At 30.4% G+C, this 8,136-nt stretch overlaps 1 non-coding gene and 1 pseudogene across 1 annotated transcript; one reads left to right on the top strand and one right to left on the bottom strand.

The window, feature by feature from the left end:
• Positions 1-5,949: 5,949 nt before the first annotated feature.
• TRNAL-UAG lies at positions 5,950-6,029 on the bottom strand. Its single transcript has one exon. It is a non-coding gene; the product is annotated as a tRNA-Leu (tRNA).
• A 1,393-nt stretch (positions 6,030-7,422) lies between these two features.
• The window catches only part of LOC114171579, a 792-nt pseudogene continuing 78 nt past the window's right edge, over positions 7,423-8,136 (top strand).

Genomic DNA, 8,136 nt, shown 5'->3' with positions numbered 1-8,136 from the left:
GAAAATCTCATGTACGGTTCTGTAATAGAGATGGTAACAGTAATGTCATCACCGACTAGGATTATCTAACAGTTTAGTACAGTTGATATAGTTGATGCACAATCCAAATATGGTTTTTGGGGATGGAATTTGTGGCGGCAACCTATGGTTTCCTCGTTTTCTAATCTCTCCCTAGCAGAATGTGAAAGATTACCTTTTGATTTACCAGAAGCGGAAGAAGAACTAATAGCGGGTTATCAAACCGAATATTCCGGTATCAAATTTGGTTTATTTTATGTTGCTTCCTATTTAAACCTATTCGTTTCTTCCTTATTTGTAACAGTTCTTTATTTTGGTGGTTCAAATTTCTCTATTCCGTACATCTTCGTTTCTAATTTTTTCAAATAAATAAAACATACGGAGTTTTTGTAACGATAATTGGTATCTTTATTACACTAGTTAAAACTTATTTATTCATATTCGTTTCTATCACAACAAGATGGACTTTGCCTAGGCTACGAATAGATCAATTATTAAATCTTGGGTGGAAGTTTCTTTTACCCATTTCTCTTGGTAATCTATTATTAACAACGTCGTCTCAACTGTTTTCACTGTAAAAAAAATGTGGACCTTCTATATTCAAAATTCAGAACTTGTTTTAAACAAGAGAAAGAAAAAAATATTCAGAGCTATTCACGATATGTTCCTTATGGTAACTGAATTCATAAATTATAGTGAACAAATAATACGAGCTGCTAGATATATTGGTCAAGGTCTCATGATTACCTTATCGCATGCAAATAGGTTACCCGTAACTATTCAATATCCTTATGAAAAAATAATCTCATCAGAACGTTTTCGCGGTCGAATACATTTTGAATTTGATAAATGCATTGCTTGTGAAGTATGTGTTCGTGTCTGTCCTATAGATCTACCCATTGTTGATTGGAAACTAGAAACTGATATTCGAAAAAAACGGTTGCTTAATTACAGTATTGATTTTGGAATCTGTATATTTTGTGGTAACTGTATTGAGTATTGTCCAACAAATTGTTTATCAATGACCGAAGAATATGAACTTTCAACTTATGATCGCCACGAATTGAATTATAATCTAATTGCTTTGGGTCGTTTACCAGTATCAGTAATTGATGATTATACAATTCGAACAATTCAAATAAAATGATTTCAAAATTCTTCACAAAAATAATTGAATTTCTCTATATATAGAATAAAAAAAAAGATATTCTATTTTTTGAAATGACTCTTTGGCATAAAGAAAAGAATGAAATTCCATTGATTCTATAACAACTGTACCTAATAACAATTCACATATCTTATCTTAGGATTTGGTGAATTTCTATGCACAGATAATTTTCGTATTTAACAAGTTTTTCCTGGTCATATCAATAAGGTCATGAAATTTCTATTTATCTTTTATTTTACATATAATGGATTTGTCCGAATCGCTACATGATTTATTTAATCTTTCTTGGATCAGGTCTCATATTAGGAAGTCTAGGAGTAGTATTCTTTACGAATCCGATTTTTTCTGCTTTTCATTGGGACTAGTTCTTGTTTGTGTATCTTTATTCTATATTTATCAAACTCCCATTTCGTAGCTGCCTCACAGCTACTTATTTACGTGGGCGCTATAAATGTTTAATAATATTTGCTGTGATGTTTATGAATGGTTCGGACTATTACCAAAATTTTCGTGTTTGGACCGTTGGGGATGGAATTACTTTGATGGTTTGTACCAGTATCTTTCTTTCACAAATAACTACTATTCTAGAGACATCATGGCACGGAATTATTTGGACGACAAGACCCAATCAGATTTTAGAGCAAGATTTGATAAGTACTAGTCAACAAATTGGAATTCATTTATCAACAGATTTTTTCTTCCATTTGAACTAATTTCAATAATTCTTTAGTTGCTTTAATAGGTGCAATTTTGTGGCTCGCCAATAAGAAAGTTTTCGAACTAATAAAATAATATAAATTACATTTTGTTAGAATTTATTACATTTCTTTTTGTTGAATTATATGTTAAGGAAAAAGAATATTTATGTATAAAGTATAAAATCTTTTGCAAATACTTGATTTTGTTGTAGACTTATTATGTTAGGCAATAAAATCCGTTGAATTCATATTCATATCGAAATGAATAAAAATTGAAAAGGAGTTGGTCAATGATATTCGAGCATACACTTGTTTGAGTGCTTATTTATTTTCTATAGGTATCTATGGATTGATCACGAGCCGAAATATGGTTAGAGCCCTTATGTGTCTTGAACTTATACTAAATGCAGTTAATATAAATCTCGTAACCTTTTCTGATTTTTTGATAGGCGGCAACTAAAAGGAAATATTTTTTCAATTTTGTTATAGCTGTTGCAGCCGCTGAAGCAGCTATCGGACCAGCTATTGTTTCCTCAATATATCGTAATAGAAAATCAACCCGTATCAATCAATCAAATTTGTTGAATAAATAGTATTATTCATAAAAAAAAGTCTAATTTTGAATAGTGTGTACTATATAATCCATTCAAATTAGCAGAAATGATATATCCTTTTTAATCATGTTTGCGTTTGCGAAAACAAAGATAAGAAATCAAAGTATCTTGGTTCTATTCTCTTATTAGTTATTAATCTATAAATATATTTTAGTAGCAAAATTCTTATAAATCATTGATTCATCTGGTATATAATATAGATATATATATATAGATATATATATATCATATATAGATATATATAATTGGTTACCAATTTACTAGATTGAAAATGTTGAATTTTTGATGTTCAAGGATTATGTTCCAATGTCACATTCAGTAAAGATTTATGATACATGTATAGGATGTACTCAATGTGTACGAGCCTGCCCAACAGATGTATTAGAAATGATACCTTGGGACGGATGTAAAGCTAAACAAATTGCTTCTGCCCCAAGAACAGAGGACTGTGTTGGTTGTAAGAGGTGTGAATCCGCCTGTCCGACGGATTTCTTAAGTGTTAGAGTTTATTTATGGCATGAAACAACTCGAAGCATGGGTCTAGCTTATTGATACGTTTCAAAAAGAACCGCATACAAGTACTTTTTTTACTGGCAAAAACCCGGGCTCAAAATAAAAAAATATTTGAGCCCGGGTTTTGTAGTCTAAGTATATCTTATTTTATCACGAATTATTTCCTTGGTTAACAACAGTTGTAGTTTTGCCAATAGTCGGAGGTTCTTTAATTGTCTTATTTCCCCATAAAGGAAATAAGACAATTAAATGGTATACTTATTGTATATGTTTCATAGATCTCCTTCTAATAACCTATGTATTTTGTTATCATTTCGAATTAGATGATCCACTAATCCAATTGACAGAAAATTATAAATGGATCCATTTTTTGACTTTTACTGGAGATTCGGAATAGATGGACTCTCTCTAGGACCCCTTTTATTAACGGGATTTATCACTACGTTAGCTACGTTATCAGCTCAACCGGTTACTCGAGAATCTAAATTATTCTATTTCTAATGTTAGCAATGTATAGTGGTCAACTAGGAACATTTTCTTCTCAAGACATTTTACTTTTTTCATCATGTGGGAATTAGAATTAATTCCCGTTTATCTACTTTTATCTATGTGGGGTGGAAAAAAACGTTTGTATTCAGCTACAAAGTTTATTTTGTACACTGCGGGAAGTTCTGTTTTTTATTACTGGGAATTCTGGGTATGGTTTCTATAGTTCTAATGAACCAACATTAAATTTTGAATCATTAACTAATCAATCATATCCCGTGGCACTGGAAATAATCTTCTATATGGGATTTCTTATTGCTTTGCTGTCAAATCACCAATTATACCCTTACATACATGGTTACCTGATACCCATGGAGAGGCGCATTACAGCACTTGTATGCTTTTAGCCGGAATATTATTAAAAATGGGAGCATATGGGTTGGTTCGAATTAATATGGAATTATTATCTCGCGCTCATTCTATATTTGTCCCTGGTTAATGTTATTAGGTTCCATTCAAATAATCTATGCAGCTTCAACATCTCTTGGTCAACGCAATGTAAAAAAAAGAATAGCTTATTCCTCGGTCTCTCATATGGGTTTCTTAATTTAGGAATTGGTTCTATAAGCGAGACAGGGCTGAATGGGGCTATTTTACAAATAATCTCTCACGGATTTATTGGTGCTGCCCTTTTTTCTTGGCGGAACTAGTTATGATAGACTACGTCTTCTTTATCTCGACGAAATGGGTGGAATGGCTATCCCAATGCCAAAAATATTCACGATTTTCACTACCTTATCGATGGCTTCTCTTGCATTACCGGGCATGAGCGGTTTTGTTGCAGAATTTATAGTATTATTGGGAATAATTACCAATCAAAAATATCTTTTCATCACAAAAATACTCATAACTTTTGTAACTGCAATTGGAATGATATTAACTCCTATTTATTTATTATCTATCTTACGTCAAATGTTTTATGGATACAAGCTTTTTAATAAACAAAATTCTTATTTTTTGATTCGGGGCCACGAGAATTATTTATTTCAATTTCTATCCTTATACCCGTAATAAGTATTGGCATTTATCCAGATTTTATTTTTCAATTTCGGCTGACAAGGTTGAAGCTATTCTCTCTCATTTTTATAGATAGTTTTTGGGAATAAATGAAAAAGAAAAAATAGAAATCAATCCGATGCACAATAAAAAAAATGGATTTCTTTTGTATTTCTTAATTACATAAAAATGAAATTGAATTCTAATTGAATATTTTTGTTGTTTGTGAGAACCCCTTGAATCAATATTACATTACTTGATTCAATGGGGTCTTAATCATTTTATTGGGAGTTTTTTTCTTATTCTATAGAATGTTCCCAATATTTGTGAATTTTTTAAATTAATTAGGTGTAAATGAACCATAACTATGTAGTCCTATTCCTAAAAGATTTATCCCTAAATAACATATCCAAATTATAAGAAAGCCTATGGAGGCCACTATTGAAGAATTTCTATATTCCAATTTTTATTTTTTCTAGTATGTAAATAAATTGCGAAAATAGTCCAAGTAATAAAAGCCCAAGTTTCCTTTGGATCCCAATTCCAATATGATCCCCATGCCTCATTAGCCCATACTGCTCCAGATATATTACCTATTGTTAAAAAGATAAAACCTAGACTAATAGTACGGTAACCCCAACGATCCAATTGTTGAATAAATTGATATCTATAATAATTTCTATAAGACGAATAAAACGGAAAAGGAGTTTGTTGTAAAATATTCTTTTATCATTCATATTCATATATTTGATTTCAGCAAAAGAAAAGGATTCATTAAAAAAAAACAAAGTCTTGCTTTTACCAAGAATTTGTATGAGTTCTTGAAATGTAATGACTAAAATAGCCACTGATATTAATGATCCACATAAAAGAGTTGTATAACCCAATATCATCATACTTACGTGCATCATTAACCAATGGGACTGTAAAGCAGGCACTAATTTTAAGGATTCATGCATTTCGGTTAAAAGACCCGAAGTAGCAAAGCCTTGGGTAAAAAGAATACTTGGTGTTATTATTGTATTGAAATAGTCATTTTTTGTTTTTTGAAGCAAAGAACCATATAAAAGATAGAAAAAGTCCATGAAAGAAATATTAATGATTCATATAAATTACTAAATGGTAAATGGCCTGAAAAAATCCAACGAGTAACTAACAATCCTGTGATACAAAAAAAGGTTATTATCATGCCTTTTTGAACAAATTGTATAATCCTATGATTTCATTGCCTAATAATAAGGTTATCAAATGAATTGAAATTAAAATAGATACGACCGAAAAGGATATATGAGTTAATATATGCTCTAAAGTGGAAAATACCATATAGAATGAAAAAATAGAAATACTTGGAATAGAAATAATAATTCTTTATAGGAACTTTTTTTAGAAGATAAGATGCCGCTACTCGGACTCGAACCGAGATGCTCTAGCACTGCTTCCTAAGAGCAGCGTGTCTACCAATTTCACCATAGCGGCTGACTCGAAACCATAATAACCCAATTTTAGTCAATTGTCGAGATTCAAAGAATCAATTAAAACACAATATTTGTTTACTAAACATTCAATAAAATAATTTTAAAGAATTCTATTAGAATCTATTAAATATAGAATGTAAATATCATAATATAGAATGTAAATATCCTAAATTCATAACTGAATCTTATATTCTATATCAATTTTATATTCATATTTTGTATTTAAAAAAGAGTCGTTGAATCCAGTTAATTGAAATTATTCTAACGTTTATATTTGTTACAGAAAAAGCTTTTTGAATTCCCCGTAAAAATAGATTGCCCTAATGAAAAAGCTTTTAATGCTGTAAAATATCCCTTCTTTTCCATAAAGTGTTCCGAATAAGTTTTTTTGATATAGACGTGCGCTTTTTGGAACTGCCATAGAATTAGTATAGTTTTTATTGTTATAGAATTTTATGTGAAAGACATTTTGCGGTAAATTAAAATTAAGTTTATCTCTAATTAGACATATATTTTATATATTTGAATTTCCATTTTTGTTTTATTATATTTATAATAAGAATATAATACTTTTTAGAAAGTTTTCCCCAAATCGCTATTTCTTATTGTAATAAAAACTTAATTAGTTAAGTTAAATTTAATGAACTAAACCAATGTTCAAAAAATATTGTCCAAAGAGTCAGAATAATGAATAATCGATTATTCTATTTTATTAAATTCTATCTTTCTTTGTTATTAACCGAAACCATTCCTTTACTTTACAAAAAAGATAAAAGAAAAACCTAAGAAACCAAATTCATTAGAATCCTAATTTTTTTCTTTATTGTATGGAATATACACATCAATATTCATGGATCATACCTTTTATTCCATTCCCAGTTCCGATGTTAATAGGAGTGGGACTTCTACTTTTTCCCACTGCAACGAAAAATATTCGCCGTATTTGGGCTTTTCCTAGTATCTTATTGTTAACTATAGTTATGATTTTTTCGCTTGATTTGTCTATTCATCAAATCAAGAATAGTTTGTTTTTTCAATATGTATGGTCTTGGACCATAAATAATGATATTTCTTTAGAGTTTGGGTACTTGATCGATTCACTTACTTCTATTATGTCAATATTAATTACTACGGTTGGCATTCTCGTTCTTATTTATAGTGATAATTATATGTCTCATGATCAAGGATATTTGAGATTTTTTGCTTATCTTACTCTTTTTAATATTTCAATGTTGGGATTAGTTACTAGTTCGAATTTGATACAAATTTATTTTTTTGGGAATTAATTGGAATGTGTTCTTATTTATTAATAGGCTTTTGGTTCACCCGCCCTATTGCGGCAAATGCTTGTCAAAAAGCATTTGTAACGAATCGTGTAGGGGATTTTGGTTTATTATTGGGAATTTTAGGTCTTTATTGGATAACGGGTAGTTTGGAATTTCGGCATTTGTTTCAAATTATAAATAATTTGATTTCTAAAAATGAAATGAATATTTTTTTTTTACTCTGTTTGCCCTCTTGCTATTTTGTGGCTCAGTTGCAAAATCTGCCCAATTTCCTCTTCATGTATGGCTACCCGATGCTATGGAGGGACCTACTCCAATTTCTGCCCTTATACATGCTGCTACTATGGTAGCCGCTGGAATTTTCTTGTGGCTCGTCTTTTTCCTCTTTTCATAGTGCTACCCAAAATAATGAACGCAATAGCTTTTATAGGTATAATAACAGTAATATTAGGAGCTACTTTAGCTATTGCTCAAAAAGATATTAAGAAAAATTTGGCCTATTCTACAATGTCTCAATTGGGTTATATGATGTTAGCTTTGGGTATGGGATCTTATCGAGGTGCTTTATTTCATTTGATTACTCATGCTTATTCAAAAGCATTGTTGTTTTTAGGATCTGGATCCATTATTCATTCAATGGAAGCTCTTGTCGGATATTCTCCAGCTAAAAGTCAAAATATGGTTTTTATGGGCGGTTTAACAAAACATGTACCAATTACAAAAACTTTTTTTTAGTGGGTACACTCTCTCTTTGCGGTATTCCACCCTTTGCCTGTTTTTGGTCTAAGGATGAGATTCTTAATGATAGTTGGTTGTATTCAC

The sequence above is a fragment of the Vigna unguiculata genome, unplaced genomic scaffold, assembly GCF_004118075.2.
Source record: "Vigna unguiculata cultivar IT97K-499-35 unplaced genomic scaffold, ASM411807v1 contig_3, whole genome shotgun sequence".
In the NCBI taxonomy this organism is placed as follows: Eukaryota; Viridiplantae; Streptophyta; class Magnoliopsida; order Fabales; family Fabaceae; genus Vigna; species Vigna unguiculata.
This window is presented reverse-complemented; position numbering and strand designations above follow the sequence as displayed.